Genomic DNA, 26,650 nt, shown 5'->3' with positions numbered 1-26,650 from the left:
TGGAGGGGGGGTTGTGGAGGATGGGGGGGGGGGGGGGGGGGGTTGGTTGGTGACTATGAGTGGGTGAGTTCCAAAACCCAAAACTACCCCCACCCCTGCCCCCTTCAAAGCCTGCAGAGTCATCCAAGTGTTAGTATGGAAGAGACAAGCCTTTCCTTATTAACATGCTTCAGTTAACCGTTCCCATTTCCAGGAGCAGGGTCCACGTACACCCCCTCACCCACCCTTCGTGAGCAGACGTTAACCTGGACTGACGCACAGCCAGGACTGCGGCAGAACCCTCCCTCTCAGATGTTATTGTGCCGGAGACAAAGGGCAGAAAGAGCACGCACACACACAATATTATATAAAATAGGAACAGCATTATTAATAATAATATTAAATATAGCTGCGAGCAGCGATTACGGGCCCAAGCCGGTGGCACCGCAACCCCGGTGCCTTTAGTTACCTAAAGGCACCGGGGTGGCGGTACCACCGGCTTTGGCCCTTCATCGCTGCTCGCAGCTATATTTATATATATATATATATATATATATATATATATATATATATAAAGCCGGTGGCACCGCCACCCTGGTGCCTTTAGGGTTATTGTGCACGACGTGCAAAAACGTAACCCTGCTTTGACTGTCGAAAAGAAGTGTGCTGTAGAGCTTGTATCAGTGTGGGCTCTGCAAAAGTGTGCATTGAGGGCACATATCAACCACAAAGTATGCGAGAGCAACCTTCTGAAAGGTCAGGTCTACATCCAGGTCTACATCTGCCGTGTGTTTACATCATAGTAGTGAAGTTTGAAGCAATCAGGTGACTTCAAAGCTTTTTGAAAGTGACAGACTTCCTGCTGCCAGTTGGTGGCGCTATAACCGGGGTGGCGGTGCCGCCGGCTTTGGCCCTTTCATCGCTGCTCGCAGCTATATTTATATATATACACACACAAACACACACACACACACACACACACGTATATATATATATATATATACATAAATATATATATATTGTTTTTTTAAGAGACAAGACAGAATATTACTTGCCTGATCTGATTAGAAAAATAGTGTTGTGTGTGTGTGTGTGTGTGTGTGTGTGTGTGTGTGTGTGTGTGTGTGTGTGTGTGTGTGTGTGTGTGTGTGTGTGTGTGTGTGTGTGTGTGTGTGTGTGTGTGTGGCGTAATTGAACAATGTAGACATAAAAACATACTCCGTCCTTTTGTTCATACAGGACATTATTCAAACTGCAAAGTGTTTACTTATATTTGTGTACACTTGCAATAAAACACAACATTGTGCTTTTGTCAAGCTATAAACTCTTGTCAAACTGTAAACTACAACTGTCACCCAACCAAAATCTCTTACACACACACACACACACACAGTTTAAAAGCAAAAAATATCAAACAATCCTATTTAAAAACAGTCTGTGGGAGCCATCTTTTGGACATTCATCATATCGCATTGGTTTTCATTTCTTGTCATCAAACAGAGCCCTAATCTGTTTATTTTTTCAGTTACACATTCTACATTGATTAAAAAAGAAAAATCAAATGTGTTTTTATTTTATACAGAAATAAATAATCTATCATTCAGATGAGAATAAAGTTAGTGTTAGTTCAAATTTTAAGGAAAACAAATATATGATCTGAAATATAGCACATTCATTTAAAATTCATTCAGGTTCAATTACCAAACATACAATCTTAATGTAATTTAAAGCAAACAATACATTTAAAATATATGGGTTGTATGACTATTTTTTAATATAAAAAGATATATATCCAAAAAGACAAGGCCTAAAGTTTAACAAGGGTTAAACTCTTATCACTGTAACAGACACAATCACACACACAATCACACACACACACACACACACACAAGTCAAATCACTTACATTTTACATGCAATATTGACTTTTTTTCTGTTTCAGCAGCGAAAATAGTTAAACAAAGATCACAGCAGAACCATCGCGCATCTCACAGCAACGCGTTCTCATTACTGAATGATTCAGCATTTTGAACGAATCGGTTGACTCAAAGATTCAATGACCAATCAATCCATAAACATCTATCTCATTCATGAATGACTCAGTCGTTCAAACGAATGAATCAATGACTCGCTCATTAAGACGGTCGCCTGGCGACACCTAATGACGGTTTAGTGTTATGTTTAAAAGTATCATTCTTTCCAACGATTGTTAATTAACTCATATTTGAAACATAAGCTATATTTATATATATACATACATATACACACACATACACAAAAATAAAATAAAAACACATTTGAAACGTGTTTGCTTACTAAATTGTGAGCTGAACGAAAGTTGCAGCAAATATCAGCAACAGGAGTCAAATTTCATTAATCACGAGAGTGAAGAGCTGACTGAAAAGATGATGATGGAATAGGCTATTTTATGTAAAAACGCCTATTTAAGCGAATCTGTCATTGTACTCTTTTATTGTTGTGTTTTCCGTGAAAAATAATAGACTATTGAACTCACAATTCAAGCAATCGGCCCCCGAAATTGCACTAATTTTAGTGACACTAAAAAGTATGCGGCTGCACTGGCATTCATAATGGTGCGCGTCCATGGCGACGAGCGAGCAGAACAGAGCGAACGTTTAGTTAATTTCTACTTCCATAGGAATTCATTCGAGCGCCACCATTTCAATGTCTGTGCGGACGTCCATATTATACTTTCGCTTTCAAGTTAGTGTTTTTAAACCCCCCAGCGGGAGGTTTACACAATTGGTTTACACAATCACACGTTGATTAACCGGTGGGAAAATATTCCCATAGTAACATCCCTAATATATAAATATTTATAAATTCAATAGGCCTACCTGATTTTGAACACAAGAGGGCAGTATAGCACTATATATGATTTGGATTATTATTATTTTTGACTAAACAACCATTCTGGCTGTTTTTAAACTTAAAAATAATTCTTAAATTGAAAAAAAGGAATAAAATGGGTTTAGTTCTAATATTTGTATAATTTTATATAAAAATAAATGGTGTATAATTACATTTTAGAAAGATATGAGACATGCCCTGATTCTTTTTTTGACATTACTTGAATCCCTCAACCATAGCAAAACCGTTTGAGATATTCAATATCTGTTCACAATTTAGCATCTTCAATGTATTTTCATCATGTTGAAAAAGTTTGGCATGAATAAAATAAACTACTTAGGAGGAGTAGCTAAAAACTCAGAATCTGAAATCCACATTCAAACCAAAATATCTGACTTCCTGTTGGTCGTAGCTAATTACGGTAAATTAGAAAGTTGTCCGGCTCGAAGAGTACAATATACATATCGAGTTTTGTTACTGTAGATAAAACTAACCCCCCCACTTTTGTCAAAAGCATTTAGAAAGTGACACACTTCCTGCTGCCAGTTGGTGGCGCTATAACTTTGACTCACAATAGTCACATCCATGTGATCGGCCTCTTACAGCGATCACACTGCTGAAGTTTCATCAAGATCAGTTAATGTATGCAGAAGTTATAACGCACTTCTTGTTTGTTGTTTCTCGCCATAAATTCGTTTCCTCGCCACGGCCAAACCGTTCGAGATATCAAAAATCCCCTCGCAAACTTTCATCCTCAATGTCTTGACTTCATGCTGACCGAGTTTCGTGCCGTTTGTTTGAATTCTCTAGGAGGAGTATTTCACATTCCATTGCGTGTGTTTTACCAACAACCCTAAATAGCCGACTTCCTGTTGGGCTGGGGTAAAAAGTAAGAGTGTGAAGTATATATGAAACGAGGAGATCTACATGTGTACCGAGTTTCATATTATTACATGCAAGCGTGTTTGATTTATGGACCATGTTTTCGGACCCCGTTCCAGGGGGCGCTGTCGAGCCCCCCTGCCACGCCCGGGTACCATCTTCAGCCCGGCCCTGATGGCCGCGGGTTCTGACATGTGTGCAAAGTTTCAGGAGTTTTTGAGCATGTTAAGGCCTCCAAAAGTGTCCAAAAGGTAGCAGAAAAATAATAATAATAATAATAATAATAATAAATATAGCTGCGAGCAGCGATTACGGGCCCAAGCCGGTGGCACCGCAACCCCGGTGCCTTTAGTTACCTAAAGGCACCGGGGTGGCGGTACCACCGGCTTTGGCCCTTCATCGCTGCTCGCAGCTATATTTATTTATATATATATATATATATATATATATATATATATAAAGCCGGTGGCACCGCCACCCTGGTGCCTTTAGGGTTATTGTGCACGACGTGCAAAAACGTAACCCTGCTTTGACTGTCGAAAAGAAGTGTGCTGTAGAGCTTGTATCAGTGTGGGCTCTGCAAAAGTGTGCATTGAGGGCACATGTCAACCACAAAGTATGCGAGAGCAACCTTCTGAAAGGTCAGGTCTACATCTGCCGTGTGTTTACATCATAGTAGTGAAGTTTGAAGCAATCAGGTGATTTCAAAACTTTTTGAAAGTGACAGACTTCCTGCTGCCAGTTGGTGGCGCTATAACCGGGGTGGCGGTGCCGCCGGCTTTGGCCCTTTCACGCTGCTCGCAGCTATATTTATATATATATATACACACACACACACACATATATATATATATATATATATATATATATATACATAAATATATATATATATTGTTTTTTTAAGAGACAAGACAGAATATTACTTGCCTGATCTGATTAGAAAAATAGTGTTTGTGTGTGTGTGTGTGTGTGTGTGTGTGTGTGTGTGTGGCGTAATTGAACAATGTAGACATAAAGACATACTCCGTCCTTTTGTTCATACAGGACATTATTCAAACTGCAAAGTGTTTACTTATATTTGTGTACACTCGCAATAAAACACAACATTGTGCTTTTGTCAAACTATAAACTCTTGTCAAACTGTAAACTACAACTGTCACCCAACCAAAATCTCTTACACACACACACACACACACAGTTTAAAAGCAAAAAATATCAAACAATCCTATTTAAAAACAGTCTGTGGGAGCCATCTTTTGGACATTCATCATATCGCATTGGTTTTCATTTCTTGTCATCAAACAGAGCCCTAATCTGTTTATTTTTTCAGTTACACATTCTACATTGATTAAAAAAGAAAAATCAAAGGTGTTTTTATTTTATACAGAAATAAATAATCTATCATTCAGATGAGAATAAAGTTAGTGTTAGTTCAAATTTTAAGGAAAACAAATATATGATCTGAAATATAGCACATTCATGTAAAATTCATTTAGGTTCGATTACCAAACATACAATCTTAATGTAATTTTTAAGCAAACAATACATTTAAAATATATGGGTTGTATGACTATTTTTTAATATAAAAAGATATATATCCAAAAAGACAAGGTCTAAAGTTTAACAAGGGTTAAACTCTTATCACTGTAACAGACACAATCACACACACAATCACACACACACACACAAGTCAAATCACTTACATTTTAGATGCAATATTGACTTTTTTTCTGTTTCAGCAGCGAAAATAGTTAAACAAAGATCACAGCAGAACCATCGCGCATCTCACAGCAACGCGTTCTCATTACTGAATGATTCAGCATTTTGAACGAATCGGTTGACTCAAAGATTCAATGACCAATCAATCCATAAACATCTATCTCATAAGTGTTTACTTATATTTGTGAACAATCGCAATAAAACACAACATTGTGCTTTTGTCAAACTGTAAACTACAACTGTCACCCAACCAAAATCTCTTTTTTATTTTATACAGAAATAAATAATCTATCATTCAGATGAGAATAAAGTTAGTGTTAGGTCAAATTTTAAGGAAAACTCTGAAATATAGCACATTCATTTAAAATTCATTCAGGTTCAATTACCAAACATACAAATCTTAATGTAATTTAAAGCAAACAATACATTTAAAATATATGGGTTGTATGCCTATTTTTTTTTATATAAAAAGATATATATCCAAAAAGTAACAGACACAATCATACACACACACACACAGCTTTGTTTTTGTGATATATGAGGACATTCCATAGGCGTAATGATTTTTATACTGGACAAACTGTATATTCTATCCCCCTACACTGCCCCTATCCCTAAACCTGCCCATCACAGGAGACATGCTGCATTTTTACATTTTAAAAAAAACATTGTTTTTTATGTTTTTTAAGCTATTTGAAATATGAGGACTCATGCAATGTCCTCATATATCACGTGTAAGTTGTAATACCAGTGTAATATGCATGTCATTATACACATTTGTGTCCTCATATATCACAAAAACAAACACACACACACACACACACACACACACACACACACACACACACACACACACACACACACACACACACACACACACACACACACACACACACACACACACACACACACACTGCCCCTATCCCTAAACCTACCCATCACAGGAGACATGCTGCATTTTTACATTTTAAAAAAAACATTGTTTTTTATGTTTTTTAAGCTATTTGAAATATGAGGACTCATGCAATGTCCTCATATATCACGTGTAAGTTGTAATACCAGTGTAATATGCATGTCATTATACACATTTGTGTCCTCATATATCACAAAAACAAACACACACACACACACACACACACACACACACACACACACACACACACACACACACACACACACACACACACACACACAGACACACACACAAGTCAAATCACTTACATTTTATATGCAATATTGACTTTTTTCTGTTTCAGCAGTGAAACTAGTTAAACAAAGATCACATCAGAACCATCGAGCATCTCACAGCAACGTGTTTTCTCATTACTGAATGATTCAGCATTTTGAACGAATCGGTTGACTCAAAGATTCAATGACCAATCCATAATCTGTCTCATTCATGAATGACTCAGCCGTTCGAACGAATCGTTCGAACAAATGAATCAATGACTCGCTCATTAAGACGGTCGCCTGGCGACACCTAATGACGGCTTAGTGATATGTTTAAAAGTATCATTCTTTCAAACGATTGTTAATTAACTCATATTTGAAACATAAGCTATATATATATATATACACACATATATACACACAAAAATAAAATAAAAACACATTTGAAGCGTGTTTGCTTACTAAATTGTGAGCAGAACGAAAGTTGCAGCAAATATCAGCAACAGGAGTCAAATTTCATTAATCACGAGAGTGAAGAGCTGACTGAAAAGATGATGACGGAATAGGCTATTTTATGTAAAAGCGCCTATTTAAGCGAATCTATCATTGTACTCTTTTGTTGTTGTGTTTTCCGTGAAAAATAATAGACTATTGAACTCACAATTCAAGCAATTGGCCCCCGATATTGCACTAATTTTAAAGTGACACTAAAAAGTATGCGGCTGCAGTGGCATTCATTACGGTGCGCGTCCATGGCGACGAGCGAGCAAAACAGAGCGAACGTTTTTTCATTTCTACTTCCATAGAAATTCATTCGAGCGCACTGTGAGCGCCACCACTATAAATGTCCTTACTTTACTTTCACTTTTAACTTAGCGATATAAAAGCCCCCGGTGTTACACGTCAAATAACCGGTGAGAAAAAATTCTCGGAGTCACATAGCAGCTACCTATATTTAAATACAACAGGCCTACCTGATTTTGAACACAAGAGGGCAGTATAGCCCTATGTATTATTTGATATATTTATTTTTTAACTGAATAGTGCATCCTGGCTGTTTTTAAACTTGTACATTATTCTTAAATTGAAAACAAGAATAAAATGGGTTTAGTTCTGATATTTGTATAATTTTATCTAGAAATAAATGGTGTATAATTAAATTTTTAGAAGATATGAGGCTTTTAGTGTTTATTTTTTTTTACATGACTTTAATCCCTCGCCATAGCAAAACAATTAGAGATATTCAATAGATATTCACAATTATGCTTCTTTAATGTATTTTCATCATGTTGAAAAAGTTTGGTGGGAATAAAATAAACCACTTAAGAGGAGTGGGTAAAAATGTAGAGCCTGGTTTTGCAAAACATCCACATTAAGACCAAAATAGCCCACTTCCTGTTGGGCTGGCTTAAAGTTGTTTGGCCCGATGAGATCTATATGTGTACAGAGTTTCATAATATTACATGCAAGTGTGTTTGATTTATGGACCAAATTTTCTGACCAAGTTAATTTAATTAATAAACTAATTATATAAAACTATTTTCAATGCACTACAATTCAACTGGTTATATGCCTTTACTTATTAATACAACTTATTTAAAAAATACAAGGCGTAAGACATTTTTTTTTCTTTTTTAATGCAGGCCAAACCACACAGCAGTCAAATGGTTAATCTAGCCCCCCTCCCCCTCCCCACACTCACAGACACACACACACACATAGACGTAGGCTCAGAGAGAGAGAGACATAAAATGACAATTTTCAAACCAAAATATCTGACTTCCTGTTGGTTGGAGCTATTGAGTGTAAATTAGAAAGTTGTCTGGCTGGAGGAGAACAATACACATACCGATTTTTATTACTGTAGATAAAATCAATCCCCCCACTTTTGACAAAAGGTGGCGCTACTGAGCCCCTCACCACGCCCGTTTCTGAAACTCTGCACATGTCTACTGTCTAATAAATGTGATGTGTCTGTCGGGTTTCATGCAATTTCAAGTATGTTAAGAGTCTCAAAAGCATCAACAAAGAATAATAAAGTTTGATGCGTTGCCACGGCAACAGTATCTAAGATATCAATAATCCTTTCTCAGGTCTACATCTGCCGTGTGTCTACATAATACACATAAAGTTTGAAGCAAATTGGGTAAAAATAAGAGGGTGATTTCAAAGCCTTTAGGAAGTGACACACTTCCTGCTGCCAGTTGGTGGCGCTATAACTTTGACTCACAATAGTCACATCCATGTGATCGGACTCTTACAGCGAACACACTGCTGAAGTTTCATCAAGATCAGTTAATGTATGCAGAAGTTATAACACACTTCCTGTTTCCTTTATTCGCCATAAATTCGTTTCCTCGCCACGGCCAAACCGTTCGAGATATCAAAAATCCCCTGGCAACTTTTCATCCTCAATGTCTTGACTTCATGCTGACCGAGTTTCGTGGCGATTGGTTGAATTCTCTAGGAGGAGTATATCGAATTCCAGGGGCATACGCTTCCAAACAAACCATAATAGCCGACTTCCTGTTGGGCTGGGGTAAAAAGTAAAAGTACAAAGGATATATGAATCGATGAGATCTATATGTGTACCGAGTTTCATATTATTACATTCAAGCGTGTTTGATTTATGGACCAAGTTTTCGGACCCCGTTCCAGGGGGCGCTGTCGAGCCCCCCTGCCACGCCCGGGTACCAGCTTCAGCCCGGCCCTGATGGCCGCGGGTTCTGACCCGTGTGCAAAGTTTCAAGAGTTTTTGAGCATGTTAAGGGCCCCAAAATTGCGCTGAGAGTCTCAAAAGTATCCAAAAAGAATATTAAAGTTTGATGCGTTGTCACGGCAACAGCATCTAAGATATCAACAATCCTTTCACAGGTCTACATCTGGCGTGTGTCTACATTATACACATCAAGTTTGAAGCAAATCGGGTAAAGCCTGTTTGATTTATGGACCAAGTTTTCGGACCCCGTTCCAGGGGGCGCTGTCGAGCCCCCCTGCCACGCCCGGGTACCAGCTTCAGCCCGGCCCTGATGGCCGCGGTTTCTGACCCGTGTGCAAAGTTTCAAGAGTTTTTGAGCATGTTAAGGGCCCCAAAAGTGCGCTAAGAATCTCAAAAGTATCCAAAAAGAATATTAAAGTTTGATGCGTTGTCACGGCAACAGCATCTAAGATATCAACAATCCTTTCACAGGTCTACATCTGGCTTGTGTCTACATTATACACATCAAGTTTGAAGCAAATAGGGTAAAGCGTGTTGGATATATGGACCAAATTGTCTGACCCGTTCAAGGGGGCGCTGTCGAGCCCCCCTGCCACGCCCGGGTACCAGCTTCAGCCTGGCCCTGATGGCCGCGGGTTTTGTCCCGTGTGCAAAGTTTCAAGAGTTTTCGAGCACGTTAAGAACCCCAAAAGTGCCCGAAAGCATAAAAAAGCATGAAAAAGCTTAAAAAAAGGAATATTAATGTTTGATGCATTGCCATGGCAACAGTATCTAAGATATCAATAATCCTTTCACAGGTCTACATCTGGCGTGTGTCTACATTATGCACATGAAGTTTGAAGCAAATCGGGTAAAAATAAGAGGGTGATTTAAAAGCATTTTGAAAGTGACACACTTCCTGCTGCCAGTTGGTGGCGCTATAACTTTGACTCACAATAGTCACATCCATGTGATCGGGCTCTTACAACGAACACACTGCTGAAGTTTCATCAAGATTAGTTAATGTATGCAGTAGTTATAACACACTTCCTGTTTCACGTTTCTCGCCATAATTTCGTTTACTCGCCACGGCCAAACCGTTCGAGATATCAAAAATCCCCTGGCAATTTTTCATCCTCAGTGTCTTGACTTCATGCTGACCGAGTTTCGTGCCGTGTGTTTGAATTCTCTAGGAGGAGTATTTCACATTCCATTGCATGTGTTTTCCAAACAACCCTTAATAGCCGACTTCCTGTTGGGCTGGGGTAAAAAGTAAGAGCATGAAGTATATATGAACCGATGAGATCTATATGTGTACTGAGTTTCATATTATTACATGCAAGCGTGTTTGATTTATGGACCAAGTGTTCAAACCCCGTTCCAGGGGGCGCTGTCGAGCCCCCCTGCCACGCCCGGGTACCAGCTTCAGCCCGGCCCTGATGGCCGCGGGTTCTGAGATGTGTGCAAAGTTTCAAGAGTTTTCGAGCACGTTAAGGCCCCCAAAAGTGCCCAAAAGGTAGTAAAATAATAATAATAAATATAGCTGCGAGCAGCGATTACGGGCCCAAGCCGGTGGCACCGCAACCCCGGTGCCTTTAGTTACCTAAAGGCACCGGAGTGGCGGTGCCGCCGGCTTTGGCCCTTCATCGCTGCTCGCAGCTATATTCATATATATATATATATATATATATATATATATATATATATATATATATATATATATAAACAAGCCGGTGGCACCGCCACCCCGGTGCCTTTATATATATATATATATGTCTACATTGTTCAATCACGCCTCACACACACACACACACTTTTGCAGAGCCCACACCAATGCAAGCTCTATAGCACACATCTTCTCAAAGGTCAAAGCGGAGTTACGATATTGCCCGTCATGCACAGTAACCCTAAAGGCACCGGGGTGGCGGTGCCACCGGCTTGTTTATATATATATATCGTATTATTCTAACTTGTAAAAAACTATTAACTTTTGTTAATATTCAACCATTTCACAACTAACTTTTTTCCATAGATCAAACACAACATAATTATATGGTGGACTGAAACAAAAATTATTAATTAAATAAAATTATTGTTTTCCTCTGAAATAGCAAAAGCATCACACACTAGCTGTACCTGCTCTAAATAAAAAATAGTAATTCAATAAAAATACAAAATCGAACTAAATAAAATAAATTATTACAAAAACAAAATCAAACCAAAGAAAATATATCTTCGAAAAAAAAAGCGAGTGTCATGAGGAAAGGCGCCTCAGGAATCGTCAGGATTAACTCCATGTGTAAGGAATTTTGATTGATTTTATTTGTCACTTGAAAATTATTGTTAAATGTGTGCCTGCATAACTTTAATAAGATTTATTTTCTTTGATTTGATTTGTTTTATATAATTTATTTATTTCGATTTTGTATTTTTATTTAAATACTATTATTTATTTAGAGCAGGTACAGCTAAGTGTGCGATGCTTTTGCTATTTCAGAGGGAAAAAAACACATTTTATTTCAAAAAGGCTTTTCAATTAAATAAAATGTTCAAGCTTTGTTTTCGTTTTATTATTTTGTTTGTTTTAAGCTTTGTTTAATTTATATTGTTAATCATCTGACACAAAACAAATGCATAAAGTATCATTTTAACTTTTAAAAAACTATTAACATTTGTTAATAGTACATTGCCTGTCTTTTGTTAATAGGACAAAACATAGTTATTATATTTTATAATATTTTATAAATATATAAAATAAACATTTGTAATGAAATCGTTCAAAAAAATGATATTAGCATTGTTTTAAACTTTGAAATAGAAGTAGCGCAATGCCTGGCCACTCCCGCGCCGCCTCCTTTTCACAATCTGAGGGAACCGTCTCCGGAATATTAACCTCACTCCTAGAAGTCCAATTCTCATTATTCATGCCTCTTACCTGGGATTGATTGCACACACACACACACACACACACACACACACACGCACGCACGCACGCACTCACACGCACACACACACACACACACACACACACACACGTGTCAAGTCACTTACATTTTAGATGCAATATTGACTGTTCTTCTGTTTCAGCAGCGAAAATAGTTAAACAAAGATCACAGCAGAACCATTGCATCTCACAGCAACGTGTTTTCTCATTACTGAATGATTCAGCATTTTGAACAAATTGGTTGACTCAAAGATTCAATGACCAATCCATAAACATCTGTCTCATTCATGAATGACTCAGTCGTTCAAACGAATCGTTTGAACGAATGAATCAATGACCCGCTCATTAAGACGGTCGCCTGGCGACACCTAGTGACGGTTTAGTGTTATTTGATTATACACTCAAAATATTCCACAACAAATCCTTTAAATTTAATGATATTCAGAACAGAACACGAATAAAAAAATAACTATAATAAAGCCAAAACGAAATAATTTAAAACAAAAGTAAAAGTAAGTGGTGTTAGGCTCACGTAAATCTCTCTTTAGAATCTAAATGTTGCAACATTTGCGATGTATTTGGATGCTAAACTATTCTTTATTACAGGCTTTGTACTTCACTCACGTTCCAATATCGACGGAAAAAATCATCCTCTTCACTTGTGCAAAAATGTGCTTGGAAAAATCACAGTGGAGCGGTGCTTACTGTGAATGATACAAATTGTACTACTGACTATTTCAACATAGCAGTGTAATTTGTATATGTTAGGTTGAATGTTTTATTATTGTGTGTGTGTGTGTGTTTGTGTGTGTGTGTGTGTGTGTGTGTGTGTGTCAGTGTGTGTGTGGGGGTCTGGGTGGCTCAGCGCGATTGAACAGTGAAACATACTCCGTCATTTTCTTCATACAGGACATCATTCAAACGTCAAAGTGTTTACTTATATTTGTGTACACTCGCAATAAAACACAACATTGTGTTTTTGTTAAATAAATTAAAGTAATACGTCCCCCGAAATGGCGCTAATTTTAAAATGAAACTAAAATGCTCACGGCTGCACGGGCATTCATAACTCTGCGCGCCCACGGTGAGGGACGAGCAGAACAGAGCGAACGTTGTTTAGTTCATTCCTACTTCCATAGGAATTAATTGAAAAAGCTCACTCTACTCTGCACCATTATTAATGAATTGTGCAGACGTCCTTATTTTACTTTCGCTTTTTACCTGATTTTGAACACAAGAGGGCAGTATAACACTATGTATGATTTGGAAAAAAAAATTTTTTGACTAAACAACCATTCTGGCTGTTTTTAAACTTAAACATTATTCTCTAATTGCTCTCACCATGCCCGTTTCTGAAACTCTGCACATGTCTACTGTCTAATAAATGTGATGTGTCTGTCGGGTTTCATGCAATTTCAAGTATGTTAAGAGTCTCAAAAGCATCAACAAAGAATAATAAAGTTTGATGCGTTGCCACGGCAACAGTATCTAAGATATCAATAATCCTTTCTCAGGTCTACATCTGCCGTGTGTCTACATTATACACATAAAGTTTGAAGCAAATTGGGTAAAAATAAGAGGGTGATTTCAAAGCCTTTAGGAAGTGACACACTTCCTGCTGCCAGTTGGTGGCGCTATAACTTTGACTCACAATAGTCACATCCATGTGATCGGACTCTTACAGCGAACACACTGCTGAAGTTTCATCAAGATTAGTTAATGTATGCAGAAGTTATAACACACTTCCTGTTTCCTTTATTCGCCATAAATTCGTTTCCTCGCCACGGCCAAACCGTTCGAGATATCAAAAATCCCCTGGCAACTTTTCATCCTCAATGTCTTGACTTCATGCTGACCGAGTTTCGTGGCGATTGGTTGAATTCTCTAGGAGGAGTATATCGAATTCCAGGGGCATACGCTTCCAAACAAACCATAATAGCCGACTTCCTGTTGGGCTGGGGTAAAAAGTAAAAGTACAAAGGATATATGAATCGATGAGATCTATATGTGTACCGAGTTTCATATTATTACATTCAAGCGTGTTTGATTTATGGACCAAGTTTTCGGACCCCGTTCCAGGGGGCACTGTCGAGCCCCCCTGCCACGCCCGGGTACCAGCTTCAGCCCGGCCCTGATGGCCACGGGTTCTGACCCGTGTGCAAAGTTTCAAGAGTTTTTGAGCACGTTAAGGGCCCCCAAAGTGCGCTGAGAGTCTCAAAAGTATCCAAAAAGAATATTAAAGTTTGATGCGTTGTCACGGCAACAGCATCTAAGATATCAACAATCCTTTCACAGGTCTACATCTGGCGTGTGTCTACATTATACACATCAAGTTTGAAGCAAATCGGGTAAAGCCTGTTTGATTTATGGACCAAGTTTTCGGACCCCGTTCCAGGGGGCGCTGTCGAGCCCCCCTGCCACGCCCGGGTACCAGCTTCAGCCCGGCCCTGATGGCCGCGGTTTCTGACCCGTGTGCAAAGTTTCAAGAGTTTTTGAGCATGTTAAGGGCCCCAAAAGTGCGCTAAGAATCTCAAAAGTATCCAAAAAGAATATTAAAGTTTGATGCGTTGTCACGGCAACAGCATCTAAGATATCAACAATCCTTTCACAGGTCTACATCTGGCTTGTGTCTACATTATACACATCAAGTTTGAAGCAAATAGGGTAAAGCGTGTTGGATATATGGACCAAATTGTCTGACCCGTTCAAGGGGGCGCTGTCGAGCCCCCCTGCCACGCCCGGGTACCAGCTTCAGCCTGGCCCTGATGGCCGCGGGTTTTGTCCCGTGTGCAAAGTTTCAAGAGTTTTCGAGCACGTTAAGAACCCCAAAAGTGCCCGAAAGCATAAAAAAGCATGAAAAAGCTTAAAAAAAGGAATATTAATGTTTGATGCATTGCCATGGCAACAGTATCTAAGATATCAATAATCCTTCCACAGGTCTACATTTGGCGTGTGTCTACATTATGCACATGAAGTTTGAAGCAAATCGGGTAAAAATAAGAGGGTGATTTAAAAGCATTTTGAAAGTGACACACTTCCTGCTGCCAGTTGGTGGCGCTATAACTTTGACTCACAATAGTCACATCCATGTGATCGGGCTCTTACAACGAACACACTGCTGAAGTTTCATCAAGATTAGTTAATGTATGCAGTAGTTATAACACACTTCCTGTTTCACGTTTCTCGCCATAATTTCGTTTACTCGCCACGGCCAAACCGTTCGAGATATCAAAAATCCCCTGGCAATTTTTCATCCTCAGTGTCTTGACTTCATGCTGACCGAGTTTCGTGCCGTGTGTTTGAATTCTCTAGGAGGAGTATTTCACATTCCATTGCATGTGTTTTCCAAACAACCCTTAATAGCCGACTTCCTGTTGGGCTGGGGTAAAAAGTAAGAGCATGAAGTATATATGAACCGATGAGATCTATATGTGTACTGAGTTTCATATTATTACATGCAAGCGTGTTTGATTTATGGACCAAGTGTTCAAACCCCGTTCCAGGGGGCGCTGTCGAGCCCCCCTGCCACGCCCGGGTACCAGCTTCAGCCCGGCCCTGATGGCCGCGGGTTCTGAGATGTGTGCAAAGTTTCAAGAGTTTTCGAGCACGTTAAGGCCCCCAAAAGTGCCCAAAAGGTAGTAAAATAATAATAATAATAATAATAATAATAAAATATAGCTGCGAGCAGCGATTACGGGCCCAAGCCGGTGGCACCGCAACCCCGGTGCCTTTAGTTACCTAAAGGCACCGGAGTGGCGGTGCCGCCGGCTTTGGCCCTTCATCGCTGCTCGCAGCTATATTTATATATATATATATATATATATATATATATATATATATATATATAAACAAGCCGGTGGCACCGCCACCCCGGTGCCTTTATATATATATATATATATATATATATATATATATATATATATATATATATATATATATATATAAACAAGCCGGTGGCACCGCCACCCCGGTGCCTTTATATATATATATATATATATATATATATATAAACAAGCCGGTGGCACCGCCACCCCGGTGCCTTTAGGGTTACTGTGGATGACGGGCAATATCGTAACTCCGCTTTGACCTTTGAGAAGATGTGTGCTGTAGAGCTTGCATTGGTGTGGGCTCTGCAAAAGTGTGCATTGAGGGCACATATCAACCACAAAGTATGCGTGAGCAACCTTCTGAAACCTAAAATGAAAAATGAGACACCCTACGGTCTCATGGACTTAATGGACACATGAAATAAGTACACAAGTTTGAAAGTTATATGAAGTGTGCCAAGACAGAATATTACTTGCCTGATCTGATTAGAAAAATAGTTGGTGTGTGTGTGTGTGTGTGTGTGGCGTGATTGAACAATGTAGACATAAAAACATACCCCGTCCTTTTGTTCATACAGGACATTATTCAAACTGCAAAGTGTTTACTTATATTTGTGTACAATCGCAATAAAACACAACATTGTGCTTTTGTCAAACTGTAAACTACAACTGTCACCCAACCGAAATCTCTTACACACACACACACACACACACACACACACACACATAGTTTAAAAGCAAAAAAAATCTTTTGGACATTCATCATATTGCATTTGTTTTCATTTATTGTCCTCGATCAGAGCCCTAATCTGTTTATTTTTTCAGTTACACATTCTACATTGATTAAAAAAGAAAAATCAAATGTGTTTTTATTTTATACATAAATAAATAATCTATCATTCAGATGAGAATAAAGTTAGTGTTAGTTAAAATTTTAAGGAAAACAAATATATGATCTGAAATATAGCACATTCATTTATAATTCATTCAGGTTCAATTACCAAACATACAAATCTCAATGTAATTTAAAGCAAACAATACATTTAAAATATATGGGTTGTATGCTATTGTTTTTATATAAAAAGATATATATCCAAAAAGACAAGGCCTAAACTTTAACAAGGGTTAAACAATCACTGTAACAGACACAATCATACACACACACACACACACACAGACACACACACACACGTCAAATCACTTACATTTTAGATGCAATATTGACTTTTTTTCTGTTTCAGCAGCGAAAATAGTTAAACAAAGATCACAGCAGAACCATCGAGCATCTCACAGCAACGCGTTCTCATTACTGAATGATTCGTTGATTCGTACTGAATGATTCGTACTGATATCGAATCGTTTGAACGAATGAATCAATGACCCGCTCATTAAGACGGTCGCCTGGCGACACCTAGTGACGGTTTAGTGTTATTTGATTATACACTCAAAATATTCCACAACAAATCCTTTAAATTTAATGATATTCAGAACAGAACACGAATAAAAAAATAACTATAATAAAGCCAAAACGAAATAATTTAAAACAAAAGTAAAAGTAAGTGGTGTTAGGCTCACGTAAATCTCTCTTTAGAATCTAAATGTTGCAACATTTGCGATGTATTTGGATGCTAAACTATTCTTTATTACAGGCTTTGTACTTCACTCACGTTCCAATATCGACGGAAAAAATCATCCTCTTCACTTGTGCAAAAATGTGCTTGGAAAAATCACAGTGGAGCGGTGCTTACTGTGAATGATACAAATTGTACTACTGACTATTTCAACATAGCAGTGTAATTTGTATATGTTAGGTTGAATGTTTTATTATTGTGTGTGTGTGTGTGTTTGTGTGTGTGTGTGTGTGTGTGTGTGTGTGTCAGTGTGTGTGTGGGGGTCTGGGTGGCTCAGCGCGATTGAACAGTGAAACATACTCCGTCATTTTCTTCATACAGGACATCATTCAAACGTCAAAGTGTTTACTTATATTTGTGTACACTCGCAATAAAACACAACATTGTGTTTTTGTTAAATAAATTAAAGTAATACGTCCCCCGAAATGGCGCTAATTTTAAAATGAAACTAAAATGCTCACGGCTGCACGGGCATTCATAACTCTGCGCGCCCACGGTGAGGGACGAGCAGAACAGAGCGAACGTTGTTTAGTTCATTCCTACTTCCATAGGAATTAATTGAAAAAGCTCACTCTACTCTGCACCATTATTAATGAATTGTGCAGACGTCCTTATTTTACTTTCGCTTTTTACCTGATTTTGAACACAAGAGGGCAGTATAACACTATGTATGATTTGGAAAAAAAAATTTTTTGACTAAACAACCATTCTGGCTGTTTTTAAACTTAAACATTATTCTCTAATTGCTCTCACCATGCCCGTTTCTGAAACTCTGCACATGTCTACTGTCTAATAAATGTGATGTGTCTGTCGGGTTTCATGCAATTTCAAGTATGTTAAGAGTCTCAAAAGCATCAACAAAGAATAATAAAGTTTGATGCGTTGCCACGGCAACAGTATCTAAGATATCAATAATCCTTTCTCAGGTCTACATCTGCCGTGTGTCTACATTATACACATAAAGTTTGAAGCAAATTGGGTAAAAATAAGAGGGTGATTTCAAAGCCTTTAGGAAGTGACACACTTCCTGCTGCCAGTTGGTGGCGCTATAACTTTGACTCACAATAGTCACATCCATGTGATCGGACTCTTACAGCGAACACACTGCTGAAGTTTCATCAAGATTAGTTAATGTATGCAGAAGTTATAACACACTTCCTGTTTCCTTTATTCGCCATAAATTCGTTTCCTCGCCACGGCCAAACCGTTCGAGATATCAAAAATCCCCTGGCAACTTTTCATCCTCAATGTCTTGACTTCATGCTGACCGAGTTTCGTGGCGATTGGTTGAATTCTCTAGGAGGAGTATATCGAATTCCAGGGGCATACGCTTCCAAACAAACCATAATAGCCGACTTCCTGTTGGGCTGGGGTAAAAAGTAAAAGTACAAAGGATATATGAATCGATGAGATCTATATGTGTACCGAGTTTCATATTATTACATTCAAGCGTGTTTGATTTATGGACCAAGTTTTCGGACCCCGTTCCAGGGGGCACTGTCGAGCCCCCCTGCCACGCCCGGGTACCAGCTTCAGCCCGGCCCTGATGGCCACGGGTTCTGACCCGTGTGCAAAGTTTCAAGAGTTTTTGAGCACGTTAAGGGCCCCCAAAGTGCGCTGAGAGTCTCAAAAGTATCCAAAAAGAATATTAAAGTTTGATGCGTTGTCACGGCAACAGCATCTAAGATATCAACAATCCTTTCACAGGTCTACATCTGGCGTGTGTCTACATTATACACATCAAGTTTGAAGCAAATCGGGTAAAGCCTGTTTGATTTATGGACCAAGTTTTCGGACCCCGTTCCAGGGGGCGCTGTCGAGCCCCCCTGCCACGCCCGGGTACCAGCTTCAGCCCGGCCCTGATGGCCGCGGTTTCTGACCCGTGTGCAAAGTTTCAAGAGTTTTTGAGCATGTTAAGGGCCCCAAAAGTGCGCTAAGAATCTCAAAAGTATCCAAAAAGAATATTAAAGTTTGATGCGTTGTCACGGCAACAGCATCTAAGATATCAACAATCCTTTCACAGGTCTACATCTGGCTTGTGTCTACATTATACACATCAAGTTTGAAGCAAATAGGGTAAAGCGTGTTGGATATATGGACCAAATTGTCTGACCCGTTCAAGGGGGCGCTGTCGAGCCCCCCTGCCACGCCCGGGTACCAGCTTCAGCCTGGCCCTGATGGCCGCGGGTTTTGTCCCGTGTGCAAAGTTTCAAGAGTTTTCGAGCACGTTAAGAACCCCAAAAGTGCCCGAAAGCATAAAAAAGCATGAAAAAGCTTAAAAAAAGGAATATTAATGTTTGATGCATTGCCATGGCAACAGTATCTAAGATATCAATAATCCTTCCACAGGTCTACATCTGGCGTGTGTCTACATTATGCACATGAAGTTTGAAGCAAATCGGGTAAAAATAAGAGGGTGATTTAAAAGCATTTTGAAAGTGACACACTTCCTGCTGCCAGTTGGTGGCGCTATAACTTTGACTCACAATAGTCACATCCATGTGATCGGGCTCTTACAACGAACACACTGCTGAAGTTTCATCAAGATTAGTTAATGTATGCAGTAGTTATAACACACTTCCTGTTTCACGTTTCTCGCCATAATTTCGTTTACTCGCCACGGCCAAACCGTTCGAGATATCAAAAATCCCCTGGCAATTTTTCATCCTCAGTGTCTTGACTTCATGCTGACCGAGTTTCGTGCCGTGTGTTTGAATTCTCTAGGAGGAGTATTTCACATTCCATTGCATGTGTTTTCCAAACAACCCTTAATAGCCGACTTCCTGTTGGGCTGGGGTAAAAAGTAAGAGCATGAAGTATATATGAACCGATGAGATCTATATGTGTACTGAGTTTCATATTATTACATGCAAGCGTGTTTGATTTATGGACCAAGTGTTCAAACCCCGTTCCAGGGGGCGCTGTCGAGCCCCCCTGCCACGCCCGGGTACCAGCTTCAGCCCGGCCCTGATGGCCGCGGGTTCTGAGATGTGTGCAAAGTTTCAAGAGTTTTCGAGCACGTTAAGGCCCCCAAAAGTGCCCAAAAGGTAGTAAAATAATAATAATAATAATAATAATAATAAATAAATATAGCTGCGAGCAGCGATTACGGGCCCAAGCCGGTGGCACCGCAACCCCGGTGCCTTTAGTTACCTAAAGGCACCGGGGTGGCGGTACCACCGGCTTTGGCCCTTCATCGCTGCTCGCAGCTATATTTATTTATATATATATATATATATATATATATATAAAGCCGGTGGCACCGCCACCCTGGTGCCTTTAGGGTTATTGTGCACGACGTGCAAAAACGTAACCCTGCTTTGACTGTCGAAAAGAAGTGTGCTGTAGAGCTTGTATCAGTGTGGGCTCTGCAAAAGTGTGCATTGAGGGCACATGTCAACCACAAAGTATGCGAGAGCAACCTTCTGAAAGGTCAGGTCTACATCCAGGTCTACATCTGCCGTGTGTTTACATCATAGTAGTGAAGTTTGAAGCAATCAGGTGATTTCAAAGCTTTTTGAAAGTGACAGACTTCCTGCTGCCAGTTGGTGGCGCTATAACCGGGGTGGCGGTGCCGCCGGCTTTGGCCCTTTCACGCTGCTCGCAGCTATATTTATATATATATATACACACACACACACACATATATATATATATATATATATATATATATATACATAAATATATATATATATTGTTTTTTTAAGAGACAAGACAGAATATTACTTGCCTGATCTGATTAGAAAAATAGTGTTTGTGTGTGTGTGTGTGTGTGTGTGTGGCGTAATTGAACAATGTAGACATAAAGACATACTCCGTCCTTTTGTTCATACAGGACATTATTCAAACTGCAAAGTGTTTACTTATATTTGTGTACACTCGCAATAAAACACAACATTGTGCTTTTGTCAAACTATAAACTCTTGTCAAACTGTAAACTACAACTGTCACCCAACCAAAATCTCTTACACACACACACACACACACACAGTTTAAAAGCAAAAAATATCAAACAATCCTATTTAAAAACAGTCTGTGGGAGCCATCTTTTGGACATTCATCATATCGCATTGGTTTTCATTTCTTGTCATCAAACAGAGCCCTAATCTGTTTATTTTTTCAGTTACACATTCTACATTGATTAAAAAAGAAAAATCAAAGGTGTTTTTATTTTATACAGAAATAAATAATCTATCATTCAGATGAGAATAAAGTTAGTGTTAGTTCAAATTTTAAGGAAAACAAATATATGATCTGAAATATAGCACATTCATGTAAAATTCATTTAGGTTCGATTACCAAACATACAATCTTAATGTAATTTTTAAGCAAACAATACATTTAAAATATATGGGTTGTATGACTATTTTTTAATATAAAAAGATATATATCCAAAAAGACAAGGTCTAAAGTTTAACAAGGGTTAAACTCTTATCACTGTAACAGACACAATCACACACACAATCACACACACACACACAAGTCAAATCACTTACATTTTAGATGCAATATTGACTTTTTTTCTGTTTCAGCAGCGAAAATAGTTAAACAAAGATCACAGCAGAACCATCGCGCATCTCACAGCAACGCGTTCTCATTACTGAATGATTCAGCATTTTGAACGAATCGGTTGACTCAAAGATTCAATGACCAATCAATCCATAAACATCTATCTCATAAGTGTTTACTTATATTTGTGAACAATCGCAATAAAACACAACATTGTGCTTTTGTCAAACTGTAAACTACAACTGTCACCCAACCAAAATCTCTTTTTTATTTTATACAGAAATAAATAATCTATCATTCAGATGAGAATAAAGTTAGTGTTAGGTCAAATTTTAAGGAAAACTCTGAAATATAGCACATTCATTTAAAATTCATTCAGGTTCAATTACCAAACATACAAATCTTAATGTAATTTAAAGCAAACAATACATTTAAAATATATGGGTTGTATGCCTATTTTTTTTTATATAAAAAGATATATATCCAAAAAGTAACAGACACAATCATACACACACACACACACACACACACACACACACACACACACACACACACACACACACACACACACACACAGACACACACACAAGTCAAATCACTTACATTTTATATGCAATATTGACTTTTTTCTGTTTCAGCAGTGAAACTAGTTAAACAAAGATCACAGCAGAACCATCGAGCATCTCACAGCAACGTGTTTTCTCATTACTGAATGATTCAGCATTTTGAACGAATCGGTTGACTCAAAGATTCAATGACCAATCCATAATCTGTCTCATTCATGAATGACTCAGCCGTTCGAACGAATCGTTCGAACAAATGAATCAATGACTCGCTCATTAAGACGGTCGCCTGGCGACACCTAATGACGGCTTAGTGATATGTTTAAAAGTATCATTCTTTCAAACGATTGTTAATTAACTCATATTTGAAACATAAGCTATATATATATATATACACACACATATATACACACAAAAATAAAATAAAAACACATTTGAAGCGTGTTTGCTTACTAAATTGTGAGCAGAACGAAAGTTGCAGCAAATATCAGCAACAGGAGTCAAATTTCATTAATCACGAGAGTGAAGAGCTGACTGAAAAGATGATGACGGAATAGGCTATTTTATGTAAAAGCGCCTATTTAAGCGAATCTATCATTGTACTCTTTTGTTGTTGTGTTTTCCGTGAAAAATAATAGACTATTGAACTCACAATTCAAGCAATTGGCCCCCGATATTGCACTAATTTTAAAGTGACACTAAAAAGTATGCGGCTGCAGTGGCATTCATTACGGTGCGCGTCCATGGCGACGAGCGAGCAAAACAGAGCGAACGTTTTTTCATTTCTACTTCCATAGAAATTCATTCGAGCGCACTGTGAGCGCCACCACTATAAATGTCCTTACTTTACTTTCACTTTTAACTTAGCGATATAAAAGCCCCCGGTGTTACACGTCAAATAACCGGTGAGAAAAAATTCTCGGAGTCACATAGCAGCTACCTATATTTAAATACAACAGGCCTACCTGATTTTGAACACAAGAGGGCAGTATAGCCCTATGTATTATTTGATATATTTATTTTTTAACTGAATAGTGCATCCTGGCTGTTTTTAAACTTGTACATTATTCTTAAATTGAAAACAAGAATAAAATGGGTTTAGTTCTGATATTTGTATAATTTTATCTAGAAATAAATGGTGTATAATTAAATTTTTAGAAGATATGAGGCTTTTAGTGTTTATTTTTTTTTACATGACTTTAATCCCTCGCCATAGCAAAACAATTAGAGATATTCAATAGATATTCACAATTATGCTTCTTTAATGTATTTTCATCATGTTGAAAAAGTTTGGTGGGAATAAAATAAACCACTTAAGAGGAGTGGGTAAAAATGTAGAGCCTGGTTTTGCAAAACATCCACATTAAGACCAAAATAGCCCACTTCCTGTTGGGCTGGCTTAAAGTTGTTTGGCCCGATGAGATCTATATGTGTACAGAGTTTCATAATATTACATGCAAGTGTGTTTGATTTATGGACCAAATTTTCTGACCAAGTTAATTTAATTAATAAACTAATTATATAAAACTATTTTCAATGCACTACAATTCAACTGGTTATATGCCTTTACTTATTAATACAACTTATTTAAAAAATACAAGGCGTAAGACATTTTTTTTTCTTTTTTAATGCAGGCCAAACCACACAGCAGTCAAATGGTTAATCTAGCCCCCCTCCCCCTCCCCACACTCACAGACACACACACACACACATAGACGTAGGCTCAGAGAGAGAGAGACATAAAATGACAATTTTCAAACCAAAATATCTGACTTCCTGTTGGTTGGAGCTATTGAGTGTAAATTAGAAAGTTGTCTGGCTGGAGGAGAACAATACACATATCGATTTTTATTACTGTAGATAAAATCAATCCCCCCACTTTTGACAAAAGGTGGCGCTACTGAGCCCCTCACCACGCCCCTTTCTGAAACTCTGCACATGTCTACTGTCTAATAAATGTGATGTGTCTGTCGGGTTTCATGCAATTTCAAGTATGTTAAGAGTCTCAAAAGCATCAACAAAGAATAATAAAGTTTGATGCATTGCCACGGCAACAGTATCTAAGATATCAATAATCCTTTCTCAGGTCTACATCTGCCGTGTGTCTACATTATACACATAAAGTTTGAAGCAAATTGGGTAAAAATAAGAGGGTGATTTCAAAGCCTTTAGGAAGTGACACACTTCCTGCTGCCAGTTGGTGGCGCTATAACTTTGACTCACAATAGTCACATCCATGTGATCGGACTCTTACAGCGAACACACTGCTGAAGTTTCATCAAGATCAGTTAATGTATGCAGAAGTTATAACACACTTCCTGTTTCCTTTATTCGCCATAAATTCGTTTCCTCGCCACGGCCAAACCGTTCGAGATATCAAAAATCCCCTGGCAACTTTTCATCCTCAATGTCTTGACTTCATGCTGACCGAGTTTCGTGGCGATTGGTTGAATTCTCTAGGAGGAGTATATCGAATTCCAGGGGCATACGCTTCCAAACAAACCATAATAGCCGACTTCCTGTTGGGCTGGGGTAAAAAGTAAAAGTACAAAGGATATATGAATCGATGAGATCTATATGTGTACCGAGTTTCATATTATTACATTCAAGCGTGTTTGATTTATGGACCAAGTTTTCGGACCCCGTTCCAGGGGGCGCTGTCGAGCCCCCCTGCCACGCCCGGGTACCAGCTTCAGCCCGGCCCTGATGGCCGCGGGTTCTGACCCGTGTGCAAAGTTTCAAGAGTTTTTGAGCATGTTAAGGGCCCCAAAAGTGCGCTGAGAGTCCCAAAAGTATCCAAAAAGAATATTAAAGTTTGATGCGTTGTCACGGCAACAGCATCTAAGATATCAACAATCCTTTCACAGGTCTACATCTGGCGTGTGTCTACATTATACACATCAAGTTTGAAGCAAATCGGGTAAAGCCTGTTTGATTTATGGACCAAGTTTTCGGACCCCGTTCCAGGGGGCGCTGTCGAGCCCCCCTGCCACGCCCGGGTACCAGCTTCAGCCCGGCCCTGATGGCCGCGGTTTCTGACCCGTGTGCAAAGTTTCAAGAGTTTTTGAGCATGTTAAGGGCCCCAAAAGTGCGCTAAGAATCTCAAAAGTATCCAAAAAGAATATTAAAGTTTGATGCGTTGTCACGGCAACAGCATCTAAGATATCAACAATCCTTTCACAGGTCTACATCTGGCTTGTGTCTACATTATACACATCAAGTTTGAAGCAAATAGGGTAAAGCGTGTTGGATATATGGACCAAATTGTCTGACCCGTTCAAGGGGGCGCTGTCGAGCCCCCCTGCCACGCCCGGGTACCAGCTTCAGCCTGGCCCTGATGGCCGCGGGTTTTGTCCCGTGTGCAAAGTTTCAAGAGTTTTCGAGCACGTTAAGAACCCCAAAAGTGCCCGAAAGCATAAAAAAGCATGAAAAAGCTTAAAAAAAGGAATATTAATGTTTGATGCATTGCCATGGCAACAGTATCTAAGATATCAATAATCCTTTCACAGGTCTACATCTGGCGTGTGTCTACATTATGCACATGAAGTTTGAAGCAAATCGGGTAAAAATAAGAGGGTGATTTAAAAGCATTTTGAAAGTGACACACTTCCTGCTGCCAGTTGGTGGCGCTATAACTTTGACTCACAATAGTCACATCCATGTGATCGGGCTCTTACAACGAACACACTGCTGAAGTTTCATCAAGATTAGTTAATGTATGCAGTAGTTATAACACACTTTCTGTTTCACGTTTCTCGCCATAATTTCGTTTACTCGCCACGGCCGAACCGTTCGAGATATCAAAAATCCCCTGGCAATTTTTCATCCTCAGTGTCTTGACTTCATGCTGACCGAGTT

The 26,650-nt window shown here is 38.8% G+C and overlaps 1 protein-coding gene across 12 annotated transcripts in view; it reads right to left on the bottom strand.

The window, feature by feature from the left end:
* nbeab (neurobeachin b) overlaps positions 1 to 26,650 on the bottom strand; it is a 334,783-nt gene that overhangs the window by 22,083 nt on the left and 286,050 nt on the right. The window lies entirely within an intron of this gene.

The sequence above is a fragment of the Rhinichthys klamathensis genome, unplaced genomic scaffold (assembly GCF_029890125.1).
Source record: "Rhinichthys klamathensis goyatoka isolate OS25496 unplaced genomic scaffold, OSU_Roscu_1.1 h1tg000329l_1, whole genome shotgun sequence".
Classification (NCBI taxonomy): Eukaryota; Metazoa; Chordata; class Actinopteri; order Cypriniformes; family Leuciscidae; genus Rhinichthys; species Rhinichthys klamathensis.
This window is presented reverse-complemented; position numbering and strand designations above follow the sequence as displayed.